Raw genomic sequence first — 17689 nt, 5'->3', positions numbered from 1 at the left:
TAGTTTGTTTAATAGCCACTGAAAGCACATTCCCCTTTGACCAAAGTGCAATTTTAGATGCTATACACATTATACAGTGTAAAAACATAAAGGACTGGAGTTTAAGGACTATATAAAATGTAATGCTAAGAATCAGATTATCAGCCGGGCAGTTTGGTGCACACCTTTAATCCCAGCCCTTGGGTGGCAGAGTCAAGCAGATGTCTGTGATTTTGAAGCCAGTCTGGCCTACAGAGTTCCAGGACAGAGAAACCCTGTCTCAAAAAAAAAAAAAAAACAGCAAATAAACAAACAAATCAGAATATTGGGACTGGAGAGATTGTCAGGAGTTGAGAGCACTTGCTGTTCTAGGACCGGGTTAGGATCCTAGGGCCTTGTAATTTCTGTAATTCCAGTTCCAGGTGACCCAGGGCCCTCTTCTGGTCTTCTCAAGCACCAGGCTCAGTGGGTAAGGACCCTTGTTGCCACATCTGAAAGCTAAATTCAATCTCTGGTTCCCACATGATGGAAGTAGCAGACACACACACACACACACACACACACACACACACACACACACACACACACACACACAAATAAATCTTAAAGGATCAGAATCAGTTACACATCTTACAAGATGATAAAAAGCAGTTTCCTATTTAAGTACTACTTGGACTTGTAATGTTCTAGTTGATTGTTAAGATACAACATAAAGAAGACCAAAGGACTAAAGGAAGCAGTTTTCTGCTTCAGGTTTATTGAAATTATGACAAAATTAGATGGTTTCCTGCTGAGTGCAAGAATACTGCTGATCTGTGTGTCAATTTTAGTGCAGATTTAAAACAATTACTTGGAATTGCTGATGCTTTGCTGATTAATCCCATTACAGAATCTATTTTTTATGGTTTTAATGATTATCTTTATTCTTTTCTACGATATGTAAATTTTAAAGAATTAAAAGGTTTCTATAAGTCAGCAATGAAACTGTGAAATGTTTGACTCTTGTGCTGGGAATGTGGTAGAGTGTGCCTAGCATGCATAAGTCCCTGGACTTAGTCTTCAGCATCACTTGGACAGAAAACTGACAGGTTGATTCCTGATCCTTGGAGCCTGCTGGACAGCCAGCCTAGTCTAATTGGTTCCATGTTCACTGAGAAATCCTAGCTCAAATTACAAACAAACAAACAAAAATCCCCCAAAAAACAAAATGGATGGCTCCTGAGAGTAAACCCAAGGTTCACTTCCGCCCTCCACATGCAGACTAATGCACCCATTCTGGCATGTGCAGGCCCCCCCCCATACAAAATAAAGCCCATTCTTTTTTGTAAACTGCTTTTTAGATTTCTTTTTATATTATGCATCTGAATATTTTGCCTGCATGCTTCTGTGTGCACCATGTGCATGCCTTTTGCTTCCATTGGAACTGGAATTGGGGGTGGCTGTGAGTCACTATATGAATGTTTGGACTGGAACCTCAGACCTCTGCAAGAGCACAAGTACTCTTAACCAAGGAGCCATCTTTTCAGCCCCAAGACCCATTAAACATGCTAAATATCTTGAATGCCATATGGAAGATCTAAAACTAATTTTATCAGAGTCCATCTCCTAAAACAAAATAAACCATATCTTCTACATTTTACTACCAATAATCCCTTCTATCAGATTCAGTACTTGAGCCAGGCATTGGTGGCGCACGCCTTTAATCCCAGCACTCGGGAGGCAGAGGCAGGTGGATCTCTGTGAGTTCGAGACCAGCCTGGTCTACAAGAGCTAGTTCCAGGACAGCCTCTAAAAGCCACAGAGAAACCCTGTCTCGAAAAACCAAAAAAAAAAAAAAAAAAAAAAAAAAAAAAAAAAACCAGATTCAGTACTTGGAACCGGAACCGGTGCTGGCAATAAAAATCGTGTTATGTAAGCATGAGTATCTAGCACCCATGTAAAAAGCTGAGCAAAGTGATGTGCATTGTAATCCTTGTGCTGGGGAGAAAGATAGAGGTGGGCCCTGAGGGCCTATTAGTCTAGCTAAATCTGTGAGCTCCAGGTGAACCAAAAGAACTGGTCTCAAAAATGAGGTATAGAAGTAATAAAGGAATACACTCCTGACATTCACCTCTGGCCGCCACTTTGGACACACGTGTATATTAACTACATATACACATTTTACACATAAAATTTGGGAACATATTTAATCTTCAATTTTCTCCATATTTTGCAACATCTTCTTCTAATCATGAAACAACTAATATCATCGTTTGTGTCATTTGTGTTTTATTGGGGAGGCAAAGGGGTAAAACAGGATCTTACTATGTAGCAATGTTGGCCTGGAACTTAATAAGGGGATTCTCCTGTCTGTCTCCCGGGTGAGAGAGCCAACACACCTGACAGACATCTACCTAGCTCTGCCTCCTGAGTGCTGGGATTGAAGGTGTGCTCTGCCACCACGGCAAGGCTATCACACCTGCATTTTCACCCTACTTCATGTTATCTTTGTTTCCTATATCCTTTGCTACAGTGACTGCTTTTGTTTTATTATAGGCTCCGTCTTTCCAAGGTCCTCAATCCAGTTTTGCACAGTTTCTAGACTAACCTCTCATTTTAAAAAGTCTCTACTATATTTAAGATTCTATAAAAAATTCACAGATGAGTGAAGTGGCATAAACCTATTGTACTGGTTAGTTTTGTGTCAATTTGATATAAGCTAGTATTCTGAGACAAGGGAACCTCAATTAAGAAAATGCTTCCACTAGATCCCTCTGTAGACTGGCCTGTAGGGCGTTTTCTTAACTAATGATTGATGAGGAGAGGACCCAGCCCATTGTAGCTAGTGCCATCCCTGGGCTGGTGTGCTATGTACACCGTACACTGTGAAGATGTTTTGGTCTTATTGGGCTAATTAAAAGCCAGCTATCCAATGGCTAGGTAGAAAGACCATGACTGACAGAATACTGGGAAGAAAAAGACATGGAGTCGATATCCAGACACAGAGGAAGGAGGAAATGAGTGTGACTTGCTGAAAAAAACATACCAGCATGTGGTAGAGAGTAGATAAGAAATATGGGTTAATTTAAGTTGTACGAGCTAGTTAGTAACAAGCCTAAGCTATCCTGTAACAAGTTTAGGCTGTCCTACACCTTGCTTTGTAGACTAGAGTGGCCTTGAATTCACAGAGATCCTCCTGCCTCTGCCTCCCAAGTGCTGGAATTACAGGCATGTGCCACCACCACTGCCCCAATTAACTTTTACATTTTAAATTAACCCATATTGTCTTTTTTTGGAAAGATTTTATTTATTATGTATACAACATTCTGCTTCCATGCATATCTGCACACCAGAAGAGGGCACCAGATCTCATAACAGATGGTTGTGAGCCACCATGTGGTTGCTGGGAATTGAATTCAGGACCTCTGGAAGAGCTGTCAGTGCTCTTAACCTCTGAGTCATCTCTCCAGCCCAGCCCATATTTCTTATCTACCCTCTGCCACGTGGCTCATGGCTTATTACCTCATTTTCTACATGTCCTGCTTCCTTTGCCTCTGCTGGTGTCTCCTCTGACTCTGCCCTTCTTCATCCCAACATCTTTAGTCTGGTTGTTCCACCAGGCTACCATGTTCCACCAGGCTACCTGGTTGTTCCTGCCAGGCTACCCACCAGTCAGCTTTTTATCAAACCAATTTGAGTGTCAAATCTTTACAGTGTGCAAAAGGATTACTTCATAACAGCTTTGTGTGGGATCAACAGCTTAACAGTATTAATTCTCCCAACCGTGAACATTTGTTTTGTGTTCTTTTCAACTTCTTTCATTAGTGTTCCATAACATGGCAGAGCATTCATTTCCACCATTAAATTTATTTCCAATTGTTATGGTTTTAATTGTCAACTTGGTACAATCTAGAATCATCAGTGAGAGATTATCTAGTCAGACTGGTGTGTAGGCAGGTCTGTGAAGGACTACCTGGATTACAGTGAAGTGGGGATGATCAGCACATTGTGGGTGGTACTATTCCCTAATCAGAGGGTTCTGAACTGTGAAAAATAAAAACCAAAAAACAAACAAGCAAAACCTTCTTTGCTGTTTCTTGACTGTGAGTGGAACTGTTTCATGTTCCTGCTACCTTGACTTCCCCACATTGATAAATTATAACCTGGAATTGAGCCAAATAATCTCTCTTATAGTTTTTAAACAAACACACACCAGGGCCTCACTATGTAGCTCTGGCTGGCTTGGAATCTCCTATAGAGACCTAGTTAGAGACCTAGTTAATACTGATCTCACAGAGATTTTCCTATATCTGCCTTCTTAAATTGCTTGGGTTAGAGTATTTTATTACAGTGTTGTAGGATATTTGATCATACTGTGAAACTCTGAGACTATTAATAAACTTAACCTTGGATCAGGAGACAGAACCAGCAACTAGTTGACAAGAATTAGCTATAGAGAGTACGGAGGACGTGGGAAGATGGATAGAGAGACACACAGGAAAGACTTAGAGATTTTCAGCCTTTTTGGTTTGGGATGGTAGGAGAGATACTCTCTTGCTGGTTCTCCAGCCAAAAGGGAAGGTCATCTGGTTGCTTCTTGGCTTCTCTGATCTAGCAGGTTTTCACCCCAATATCTGATTTCCCAAATCTTTATTTGAGGTAGAATATTATTTTAAGGTGTGTGCTGCATTTGTTTAACTCTTCAAAGCTGTGATTCTTTACCTGATGATCTAATACAGAGCTGAACAGCCAATAGCAAGGCAGGAGCAAGGATAGGCAGGGCTGGCAGGCAGAGAGTATAAACAGAAGGAGAAACAAGGAGCAGCAAGGAGAGCAATAAGAGAACAAGGAGAGGAGGATGTCAGGGTTCAGCCAGTCAGCCACAGAGTAAGAAGGAAGGTAAGATATATAGAAGTAAGAAAGATAAACAGGTTAATTTAAGAAAAGCTGGGTAGAAACTTGTCAAGCTAAGGCCGTAAAAGACAAGAAGTAAAACATTGAACATTTATTGGTAAACAGAACTTAGATAAAACCAACACAGCAGTAGTGTGTTGACCCCTTGTCAACTTGACACAGAAACACTGTTAGGCTTCAGCCTTTTCTTTTTTGCTCATCTTCAAGATCACATATTTGTAATACCACAATATAAAAATTCATACAAACTTAAGAGTCTTTACAAATTCAAACACTTTAAAATTCAGTCTTTTTAAAAATCTAAATTTCTTTAGAACCTGAATCTCTTTAAAAATTCGGTATTGTTTTAATCTAAACTTGTTCTCCCCTTATATTCTGTTTTGTACTGTCTATTTCTACAATAAACATAATTGCTAGTTAAGAAAAAATTTTAGTCTCACAACTGTGGGCTATATAAGATAATAAATAAGTTTTTGTTTGTTTGTTTTCCTTCTTTGAGACAGGGTTTCCCTGTGGCTTTGGAGGCTGTCCTGGAACTAGCTCTTGTAGACCAGGCTAGTCTTGAACTCACAGTGATCCACCTGCCTCTGCCTAAAGGCATGCGCCACCACCGCCCAACAATAATAAATAAGTTAAATACACACTTCAAAAGGGAAAAACCAAGGCACAGTCACAATCTAAACAAAGCAACACCAAACTCCAACAGTATAACTAACTCAACATCCCATGTCTGGGGTTTACTCATGATCTTCTGGGCTCTTTCAAAGGGTTTGGCCACTTCTCTGGCTCTGCCCTCTGCAGCAAACACAGCTTGTTTCTAAAGCTTGGGCTGGCTCCATTCCATTGCTGCTACTGTTCTTGGTGGTCATCTCATGGTACTGGCATCTCCAAAAAAATCTGGGCTGTACTTTCACCAATAACCTCTCATAGGCTCTCTTTATGGTGTCAAATCTCAACTTCTCTTCATGACCCTTTCAATCCTGGGTCTTCAACTGCCACTGAGGCTGTGTCTTCACTTATACCCTCTTCTGGCCTCTCACAGTTCCAAGTCTCAGCTGCTCTCCATGACTCCTTCACACCTTCAAAGACAGTACTGGTGACTCTTACAGTGTCACATTCAGCTGCCAGTTTGAAATACAACCTTGGCTGCCTCTGGAACACAGCTTGTGTGTGCTGATGCTGGAAGATAGTTCCCAGAAGTGTTCACCTTAATAATGCTGGTCTTTTTTTTTTTTTTTAAATGTGCATTGATGTTTTACCTACATGTATTTCTGTGTGAGGGTGTTAGATCTTGGAGCTAAAGACAACTGTGAGCTGCCATGTGGGTTCTGGGAATTGAACGGGAGTCCTCTGGAAGAGCAGTCAGTACTTTTAACCACTGAGCAACCTTTCCAGCCCCCAGATGGTCTCTTCTCAATCATTGCTAATTTCTCAGCTCCAGGCAACTAGCATTGAATATTCCATCAGCGAAGGTTTCACCTTTAGTAGTTCTGGTATATTGTTAATCACAGTTGTTTCTTTAGCCCCAGCTAAATAGAATTACAGAATATTAATTCCAAATAACAAATGACCTATTAGAGTTTTTAAACTTCTTCTGAAACTTCACAAGCCAGGTCTCCATCTTCTACATTGCCTTCAACATTGGTATCTTCCAAGTTCCTACAGAACAGCTCACCAAACATTAAACATTCACACTAAGTTCCAAAGTTCTTCCACAATCATTCCTGAAACATGGTTGGGTCTGTCACAGCAATATTCCATTTCTGGTATGGGATCTCTATTGCTGCAATGAAACACCATGACCCAAAGCATGTTGGGGATCAAAGATTTATTTTTGCTTCAAATTCTACACTGTAGTCCATCACTGAAGGAAGTCACATCAGGAACCAAGGAAGGAACCTGGAAGGCAGGGGCTGATGCAGAGGCCATGGAGGAGTGCCAGTTACTGGCTTGCCCTTCATAGCTTACTCAGTCTTTCTTATAGAACACAGGACCACCAGCCCAGGTATGGCAGCACTCACAATGACCTGGGCCCTCTTCTCATCAATCACTAATTAAGAAAATGTTTTACAGCTAGACCTCATCGAAGCATCTTCTCCATTGAGGTATCTACCTTTCAGATAACTCTATAGTGTTTCAAGCTGACATAAAACTAGTCAGCACAAGTAGGAAAAGAAACTAAGATACCAGGGTTGTGGTTTTTGTTTTTGCTATCGTGAACCAGATTGTTTTCTTGATTTCATTCTTAACAAGTCCATTATTTGATATCAAAAAAGGTATTGATTTTAAGGTTTTATTCATTTTTGAGACAAGCTCAGTCTCGCTATGCAATACAGTAGTCTATGCTGGCCTGAATTTACTCTGTAGCTTGGGCTGACTTTGAACTCGTGGCAATCTTCTTGTTTAACCAAGGGAATGCTGGGATTACAAGTGTGTTTTTCTTTCTTTTCTACATTTGTGTGTGTGAGAGAGAGGGCACGGTCCATGGTCCATTGGCGTTGGGAACATATGAAGGTCAGAAAACAACTTGCTGGAGTTGTTTTGACCTTTTTACTATTGGGTTCCTGGGATATAAGTTGAATGCAGGTGGTCAGGCTTGGGCAATAAGCACCTTCATCCACTGCGCCATCTTGCCCACCCATCCGTCATTTTTGTCCATTGATTTTGTATCTTACCATTTCACAGGATCTTCCACATTTAAAATTATGGCGTCCACAAACGAGATTTTGTTTGCTTCTTTTCTATTAGTGTGCTCTTTATTGCTTTTCTTACCCTTTTTAGACACAGGGACTACTTGGAACTCCAGAGTGCTGGGATTCTGCCTAGCACGCTCCGTTGTTTACTCTCCTTGCATATTGCTCCGGCTGAGGTTTCCAATAGTATGTTGAATAGGACAGGTGAAAACAGACACCTTTATCTCATTCCTCACATTAGAAAAACTGCATACCTTCTTACGAGGCCTAACAAATGTTATCTCCTTTAAAATAAGCACGCAGCCATAAACTATCAGATGCATAGCCAGCAAATTCCTCATCTTGCAGTTGTTTGTATATATTTACTTTTCGAGGATACCATTTTTTTCCCTATCATCCCGTCAATCACAGTGCTTAATGGCTCCTTTATTCAGTAAGATATCTTATGATTGATTCTCTTTAGCATTGAGTGGACTGTATTCGATAAAGTAGACGCTTATCATCAAAATTCTAAATAAAAAAACACCAATAATTACATTTAGGATGATGAGGACACAGAGGTCGACTTTTATGAAATTTCATGTCGAGTCAGCACATCTAGAAAACATAAAGGACACAAGAAGACTGGAACCAAGGTGCACTGGGCTAGGGGGCTCAGTGGACTTCGCCCAGGAGTTGCAAGCATACCGCCCTTCAGTGTCTTGTCTTGAGGTCTGGTTCTCAGATCAGCGCCGGTGACCCACACCTCCGCACCTGACCGCACGCCCTAAGCATCCTCGACGCTCGGTAGCCCGACTCACCCGCGGAACTAATAGAAGCCCACGGGCTCCCGCTCGCCCCGCCCCACCCCGCCCCGTCCAGCCCAGCCCAGGCCGAGGTCCACAGAGAACCAGGTGTGGAGGCCACCGCTGCACTTCCGTCCAGGTGAGCAGGTCAACGCACTTCCGCCCAGGTGAGGGCAGCCTCCGTACTTCCGCCAGGTGTGTGGGCCGCGCCCGCGCAGCCCTGGGGCTCCCACAGCGCTGTCGCCTGACCAGGTAACGCTTGCGGCGCCCCGAGCGGGGGCCTCGGGGGAGCAGTGTCCTGAGCCTGCGGACGGTGCTCTGGGCCGCTCGCAGGCCCCACGGTGGCCTGCGGCTCGGCTGATCTGCCCCGCGCCGACTTCCAGGCCTCCGGGCCTGGGAGCTCAGCGGTCGCGCGTGCTCGCGGATCTAGCGCCCGCGGCCTCTCGGAGCGGGGCGGAGCCTCCCCGCAGACGCCGGGAGGGAGCGGAGGGGCTTAGGTGGTCTCGGGTGGTCCTCGCGCCCCTCGGGCTTCTCTCGTAGTAGCTGGGGTGGTGGCTCTCAGTCTTTAGGAAAGTTACTGGTTCCTGGCTGCCACTGGAAAAACATTTCCAGGATCAAGGTCTGGGAAGCATTTCCAGGTCTTTGCCAACTTTCGAATGCCCCTGCCCTCTCCGAAGGCCGGGTCTTCCTCTTGCACTTTGTCTCCTGTGGGCTCTTATCACTTCGGATTCCAATTCCTTGTTGACTGTTTTGTCTCTGCGGTTCAGAGGCCACACCTTTACTTTGCCTGGTTTCTCTAGCTTGCCTCTTACCTGCATCTGACCTATGGTCTCACCATCGGTAGGTGCCTAACCAGTGCGTCTTCAATGAAGAAGCCTATTGAGACGCAGAACAATTTTCGTTCCTTTAAAACTGCTAGGACTGCATTCCAGGCGGACTAGCCTCACCCCGGCTTCGGATTCGCTATTTCTAGAGAAATCTAGGTAGAGGTGGGATAAACTGGAATTGTTTATTTTGCAGAATTAGAAAATGGAAAGTCATGACCTTTTGCTATTTGTAGGACCCTAATGGTCTCTATAAAGACTATTAAAATTTAAGATAATTCGAAAGTTAATACAGATGTGGAGGATTTTTTTTTTATTGCTAGAATTTGCAAACTGATTGCACCCATACTAGTTTAGAGGCATATAATGGACTTGTCATCAGAAGAATGATTTGATCTCAAGTTGAATTGTCTGAAGTTGTCAACTCTCATTGAATCTACTCTTAAATCTCCTGTCCTGAGTGGTGAGGGGTTTGCATCTAGGACCGCACACATACTGAGTGGGTGCTCCAACCCTGAGTTCCATCTGCAGCTGTTGTGTTTGTATGAAGTTAACATAAATTCGTTGTAGGGAAAACAAGAATTTTCAAAAAGGGGAGAAAACAAAAACTAGACATGGAAACAGGAGGGGGCTATCTATGGAGAAGATGAGAAGGAGAAGGAGGAGAGAGGGGTAACGGGGTGGTTTGTTTATGGAAATGACAAACCACATTGTATACAAGTCTGAAACTGTTAAAGAATTAAAAGAAGAAAAAGGCAGTTAGCAGCACCAGAAACCTATTTCACAACTCTTTCTTTCACTCTGTTTCTCTGTGTCCTACTGTCCTGGAACTATCTGTAGACCAGGCTGGCCTAGAACTCACAGAGATCCTCCTGCCTCTGCCTTCCGAGTGTTTTGATTAGAAGTGTGCATTATCACTGTTGGGCTCACTTTGTACTTTCTTTTCTTTTCTTTTTCTTTGTCTTTTTTTTTTTTTGGTACACTTTGTATTTTTAAAGATAGGAATATCTGTGTTTTCTTGTAACGAATTCACTTTTAAAATTTTGGATTTTGTGACAGTAGCCCAGCATTTCCCATTCTTTACAATAGGGTTTAATAATTATCTTTACATCAAACAGCCAAGTAGTCTGAGCTGGCTTGGTTTGTTAAAGTTTAACAAAAATGCATTAGCTTGAGGAAGTCACAAAAAGGGTTAGTTTGTTGAAGTTTTTGCTCAGCTAAGTTTCTGGAGAAAACAGGGCTATTCTGCTTTAATATTTGAGTTCATATAACCATTGCTACCTTTTTTTTTTTTTTTAAATCTGGGATTTTTGTTTAGATTTAGGCATCTTTTACAACCCCCAGTGTAGATTCTGTTGCAAATGGAAGCAAATTTAGTGCTTGCCAGTACCTTGCTTTATTTGTATTTATTGGTACTGAGGATGGAAACCCAGGGCTTTCGCTTGCTGAGCACTTGCTCTACCAACAGATAATACCTTCTTTTTAGTGAGATGAATAAATAGGTGCTGAGGACCTAGTAGAGTTTAATGATGAGCATTGGTAAGTAGTTACAGCCTTTAGCAAGTGATTTGTGCTGGTCCCCCATTGGAAATGATCTGCCTCACTTACAATTGGAGAGGTTGGAAGGAAACAGGTCTAGAATGTGTCTTGTTAGCAGCAAGCCATTTTTCTCCACTTTCTTCTCTGCTCAGATGTGAGGAAGAACTCAAGCCTGTAAACATTCTTACCTTGATAGACAGAGATTGAATCGAGAAGCAAATGTCTGCTAAAAGCATTGCAAAGATCTTTCTGAAAAGATCTGAGTTAGTAAGTCAGGACTTTGTTGTGAGCACAGAAAACTGCTGGCACAAGTGAAATGGAGCTCTTTGGCACTAAGATGCATCCTACATATGACATGCATACTAGCTTCTGAAGGCCGTGTAAAAAAAGTTTAAAATATCTTATTTTTATATTACATGCTTATTTAAATGGTGCTCTGTATATACTGGTTTAAGTAAAATGCATATTAAAGTTAATTTTGTCTTATATGATACTATCAAGTACTTTTAAAGACTTTATTTTCTATTTTTGTGTTTTGGTTATTTTGAGACAGTTTCTCTGTCCTGGAACTCACTCTGACCAGGCTGGCTGCTGGCCTCTGCCTCCTCTGGTATTAAAGGTGTGTGCCTCTACTGCCTTGCTATTTTTTTTTCTTTCTTTTAAATGAATTGGTGTATTTACTGCATGGATGTCTGTATGAGGGTATTAGATCCCCTGGAGCTGAAGTTACCAACAGTTGTGAGCTGCCATGTAGGTGCTGGGAATTAAACCCAGGTTCTCTGGAAGAACAGCCAGTGCTTTTAACCACTGAACCATCTCAATGGCTATTTTTATTGTTTTTAAAATTACATGTATATGTGGTTATGTGCAGGTGAATGCAAGTGCCCTGACATGGGTTCTGGGGACTGAATTTGCATCCTCTGTAAGAGGAGTGTACAAACTTAACTGTTCAGCGAGCTCTCTAGCCCTTGCTGAAAATTTAAAATTAATTTGTTGCTCACATTCTATAGGAAGACACTAGATAAAGATTTCATACGCATTTCCCCTTCGGGGAATGATTAACACTCCAGTATAAATTGACTTGTGTTTGAGACAGTGGCCTCAAACTCACCCTTCTCTTGCCTATGAAATGCTGGGATTACAGACGTACCATCATGCTGGCTTTAAAGGCTTTAAATTGACTTAGTGGTGTCTGGTGTTCTGAGTTAAGAGGGACAATGAAAGAAAGAGGGTCGCTCTAGAATGTATTTCAGGCTCTGAGGCAGCCAGGAGGAAGTAAACTGCAAATAGACATGCAGAAGCATATTTATTAAATATTAAAACAAGTTCCTAAACCAAAGCTCCTGATCTAATCTATGTTTCGTGAAGGAAAACATCATACCCCTTCAATTTTAATTCTTATTGTGCACTGTAGTACCCAATAATGCAAGATGTTCCAGGTGTGCCAGGATTGTCTCGTGACCAAAGTTAGGCAAAGACTGTAGTGCTCCTTCAGAAAAAAAAAAAAAAAAAAAAAAAAAAAAAAAAAAAAAAAAAAAAACCCTATAAATCACAGAAAACAAGCACTGTTTTCTGATAAGTAAAAATATCTCCTGGTAGTGGGTAACTCTACCAATGCAATAAGCCAGTCAAACCAAATTAAAGTCCAGGTTTTAAATTGAGCAGAGCATTCCTGGGTGTTCTGGGGAAAGAGGGGAAACCACGAGGCTGTTCCCAAGGAGGGGGCCTTAAATACCCTCTAGGGAGGAACCACTGCTTGGTGGGCTTTCTCAGGGGTCTGTAGATTGAGATGGGACCTAGGTGGGGCTTCCACCTAAACCTTTTCTACAATGATATCTTGAAGGTCTAAGTACCTCCAACAAACACCTATTACGTTCTAATGTTTACTCCAGATACAATGAGTAATTTTTTTCTCTACATGGTAGTGCATGCCTTTAATCCCAGCACTTGTTAGGCAGAGGCAGGAGGATCTCTGTGAGTTTCAAGTTAGCCTGGTATATATAGCAGGTTCTGGACCAACCAGGGCTATGTAGTGAGACCCTGTCTCAAAAAACACCAAAAAAAAAAAAAAAAAAAAAACCAAAAACCAAAAACCAAAAAACAAACAAAAAAAACAAACAAAACTCCAATACATAGGCCTATCCTTGGTCTCTTGTTTTGTATTAATTGCACTGATGAAAAGTTTTATTGTTCAATCTTCTCAGTATTGATTACATAGCAAAACCACAATTGACATATTGACTGCTTTGAAATTTCAAAATGTCATGTAATTTTGATTGAAAAAAGATGCCAACAACAATAATAGTTATTGTTTGTTGGTTGTTGTTGAGTATGTGCCATGTGCTAGGCCAAATTTAGACCTCTCAACAATTAGATATATAAAAAGATTCTTGAATAGGCCAGGCGGTGGTGGCACATGCTTTTTATACCAACACTTGGGAGGCAGAGGTAGGTGGATCTCTCTGAGTTCTAGGTCAGCTTGGTCTACAGAGTAAGTTGCAGGACAGTTGACTACACAGAACAAGAAGAAGAAGGAGGAGGAGGAGAAGGAGAAGAAAAAGGAGGAAGGAGGAAGAAAGAAGGAAGAAGAAGAAAGGATTCTTTGCTGAATTCTTTTTATTTTCAAAAGGGGGATAAATGAATATACTTGGCCAGTTCAGTTTGAAATTTCTTTTTTTTTATTATTTATTTTTAGTTATTTACCAAGAAAATCTTGAGCATTTGATAATCCTCTCCCTCATGAAGTTAATTAATTCTCCTTAATGGCATCTATGCTTCCTCCTGTTTTCATGTTTTTTTCCCCAATAATTGTACCCTTGTGTTTAAGGATTTATGAAATACAGATAAGACATTAAGAACATCAGTTAGATAATATTGTACAGAACGGCTTTTCAGTCTACAGAATAGATGCTAAAATAGTCAATTTAGTGGCAGACAGATATGCTCCTCCCTTCATTTCTAGAAAGAGGTTGAGATAGGGTCTTCCTCTGTAGCTTGGGATGATCTGGAACTCACTATGTAATCTAGGTTAGCCTGAACCTATTGGCAGTCCTTCCATATCAGCCTACAAATGTTTGCCTCACAAGTGTGAGCTACATCCCCAACAGCAGAGGAATGTTCATTGGAAAAAGGAGAATGAGCACTGGTGGGTAGGATGGCCTTCCTTGTCAACTTACTAGGTTGCTTTGAATTCCAAAACATGTTATGTCTGTGGTTTCTGGAGACTTGTGAGGGCACAGCCTGCATATGGGGAAATAGACCAATGTTGAGGCAGGAGCTAATTGTTAGTGGAGTCTGAACATTCAGTCCTTTTAGTGAGGACTGTGGTTGTGGCATCCATTAAGAACATGATCAGAGATTTAGTAAGTGTGAAAATTGGTCAGATATGTGCTGTTATTGCTTGTAGGGGAAAACTGTCACCAATAGAACCACACAAAGCATAACAGAATAGTTTCACTTATGGAGAATCAACCAAATTACAGAGAAAGTACTGACAGGAATTGGTTCACCTAAATGTTTCAATGATAAAATTCCTGTTTTGCCAACTGAACTATTCTGAAGAACTTGTGTGGTGATATATTGTTTATGATTTAATAAAACTTGCCTGGGGAACAAAATGCAAAGCTAACCCCACTAGTTAGCCATAGATTTCTGACAGTTGTGGTACACATCTGTAATTCCAGGTTTCAGGAGAAAGAGGCAGATGGATCTCTGTGAATCCAAGACTACCCTAAAAGAGTAACAGAGTTCACACCTTTAATCCCAGCACTAGAGAGGTAGATAAGGAAGAAGCAAAGGGTCTCATGTGAGATTCAGTTTCCAGTCACAGGGAAGACAGGATCTCCATTTCAGCCTTGGTAGAGGTAAGAGCTACTGGCTGGCTGCTTTGCTTTTCTGATCTTCCCCTTGAACCCCAATCTCTGCCTCTGGGTTTTTATTATTTGTGCTACAAACTTGATTTTCTTATGGTATCTTTCAACATGGATTTCAGTATTTTCTAAATATGTACTTTCAGGTGAATTTAAAACATAGTCTGTAGCTTTAGCATCTAGCCTCATTCTGGAATTGCTTTTTCTTACACATTAGTGTTTTGACAGTGGAGATATATAATTTTTTTTATATTCAGCTTGTTTAGGAAAGCTTTCACCAGGCATTTGTAGGAAACCTAACTTGTATTGCTAGAAATTTTGGGGAATCCTGGTGGAGTTGTTACATGTTACCAGGGAAATTAGTGTACTCCTTTCTTGGAGTTCTTAGTGTTATTAAAAGAATTTAAGAATGGACTCAAAAGGAAGCTTGAGGACAATTTTATTAGCGTTTAAAAGAAAAACCCCAAGGAGGACCAACTGTAAATCTAGGCAGCTACCCAGAGGAGGCAGATAGAGCAGAGGGAGAGAAAAATTCATGCTATTTGACTCACAGAGGTCAGCCACACAGCCTCATGACAAGAAAGGGAGGGAGCTCCAGAGAAAGAGCAAGAAGTCCAGAATAACAGCAAAGGCATTCTTAGGCTCTGGCCAGCATCCAAAGGGAAAAGAAGGGAGGAATAAGGAAGAATTATGCCTTTCTGAGTCAGGACTTGGCATTAAGGGGATAATTATTCCTCCTTTCTCTTTATCATGGCATAAGGAGGATCGAACCTTCTTGAGGCTTGTTCCTTAGCCAGATGATTGACCTGCCCAACTGGAATGTTAACTTTCTGCCCAGGCCAGAGATTCCATTCTGCTGACCAGAGGGAGATAGCTTTCCCTTAACGGGCTGTTGTATTGCATGGCAGCTGATACAGTTAAGAGTCTTGGTGGCAGCCACCACCACTCTTTGGTTTGGATTCTGTTTGTTATTTAATGAGTACCCATAAATGTTGATCTTTGAGGACAAAAGAAGATGGACACATCCTGAACTTAGCCTCTGAAGGAAACATAGTTAAAGCTGTTCTTGGACTTTAGTTTTTAAACTACTTCATCATGACTTTATACATAATATTAAATTCACAGAGTTTTCAAGCTTGCTGGTTCAGTGAGCTCTGGAGCTATGAACCACCCAGTTGTAATGATCCAGTTGACATGTGCATTTCAACGAGTGCCTGTGCTTTCCGAGCAAGGTAGATAGTGACCGTATTTTCCAAGTTTTTCAAATAGATGAGCTGATGTTTGTTAGTAGGAAGTTGAGGTCTCATGAGCTACTGAAAGTCTGTAAAGCATGTTTCTTTGGTCCTTAATTTGTCTTGTATTCTTTTTTTTTTTTTTCCCTGAGATAGTATCTTATTATGTAGACCAGTCTGGCTTGGAATTCCATATGAAGACCAGTGTGACCTTGAACACACAGAGATCAGCTTGCCTCTGCCTCATGAGAGTGCTGGGATTGAAGATGTTCACCATCACATCTGGCTGTTTGGATTCATGGTCTGAGGAGTTAACAGATTTTTTTTTTCCCAGTAAAATTCCTTCAACCAGAAATGCAAATGAAATCCAAATTCTTTTTCTGAGTCATCCCCCACCTCCAATTATTTTATCAGTTGATATTGGCATAGAAGGACATGGATTTTTAAAAAGCCAAACTATTGTAATTTTCTTCAGTCAACTGTTCAGTGATAGAATAGCAACTGCTGAGCATAATAAGCTTCTTGTTTTTTTTTTTTTTTTTGTGTGTGTGTGTGAGTGTATGTGTGTGCCTGACTGACATGTATATGACTGTGTAGTGTATGCATGCATGTATGCCTGCTTACAAATATGTGGATCTGTGGCATGCATGTGGAGGCCTGAGGTTGACATCGGATCTCTTCCTTGGGTGCTCCCAACTTTATTTAATGAGGCAGGATCCCTCTCTCAGCCCAGAGTGCACATATTTACAAGTCTAGCCTGCTATCTTGTCTAGGGGATTCCCCGTCTCTGCCTTCCTAGTTCTGGGATTTCAGGTGGCTTCCCTATCTGTGAGGCTTTGAGGTGTGAGCTGGGAATCCAAATTCTAGTCCTCACACTACTTTGAAAGTGCTTTACCCATTGAGCCATCTCACTGGCCCTGTTGGGATTCTTTAGTTGTGTCCCTACTGTTTAATTTCTAACTATGCTAGTTGTAGGTAATCTATCTGTGACAAGTTGTACTCATCTTAAACATACTTAAATGTAAGCCCAGTGATCTAGTTTCATTTCTGTTACTGTGACAATTTTTTTTTTGGGGGGGTGAGGGGTGTTGTTCTTTTGCGTCAAATGATAGGATAAAGCTGTAAGGGGGTCCTGCATGGGGGACCATGGCGGATTCCATGGCTAGTGTGACCTAGGCGGGGGACAAACACACCAGGCAGACAGAGCTCGAGTGAGAAGTTTTATTAGAAAGGGAAGGGAGGGGGGAAGGAAAGAGAAAAGAGGTACAGAGACACGGAGACAGAGAAGGACAGAAAAGAAGAGCCAGACAGGAGCAGCATGAGAGGAGAGTGGAGAGAGAGAAGAGCTGCAAATAGAGAAGAAATAACACAAAGAGGGGAGAGCTGGAAAGAGTAGAAATAGAGCAAGAGAGCAAGAGGAGGGAGCAAAGGGGGAGAGAAAGCAGACAGCGAACATGTGGAGGTGCTCGCTTAAAAGGGGAAGCTTGCACATGTGTACTGAGTCCTTACACGGTCCCATAACGTGACGTAGCCATGATGTGGCCACGCAACACAGGGCCCTTTGAGCTGCGTAACTATCTGCCTGAATGCCATATGCATGTCCCACCCATTGTCAGGGGGCAGTCAGCATAATGTTAGGTTCCAACAGTGGGTTCTTGAGACAGGGTTTCTCTGTAGCTATGAGCCTGCCCTGGAACTCACTATGTAGACCAGGCTGGCCTCAAATTCACAGAGATCTGCCTGTCTCTGCCTCACAAATGCAGAAATTAAAGGCATGTGCCACGACCTTGGGTTAGAACAAATATCTTGACAGATAGCAACTATGTGGAGAAGAGGTGTATTCATCTTATAATTCCAGGCACACAGTCCATTATT

General features: G+C 41.6%; 1 protein-coding gene across 1 annotated transcript in view; it reads left to right on the top strand.

The window, feature by feature from the left end:
• Patj (PATJ crumbs cell polarity complex component) overlaps nucleotides 1-17689 on the top strand; it is a 320448-nt gene that overhangs the window by 625 nt on the left and 302134 nt on the right. The window contains exon 2 of the mRNA XM_027400463.2: nucleotides 8108-8489. The gene's annotated coding sequence lies outside the window, so the exon portion shown is untranslated. The remainder of the gene's footprint in view (nucleotides 1-8107; nucleotides 8490-17689) is intronic.

This window comes from Cricetulus griseus, chromosome 2, assembly GCF_003668045.3.
Source record: "Cricetulus griseus strain 17A/GY chromosome 2, alternate assembly CriGri-PICRH-1.0, whole genome shotgun sequence".
Taxonomy (NCBI): Eukaryota; Metazoa; Chordata; class Mammalia; order Rodentia; family Cricetidae; genus Cricetulus; species Cricetulus griseus.
Note: the sequence above shows the minus strand (reverse complement) of the source record. Positions and strands in the feature narration are given on the sequence as shown.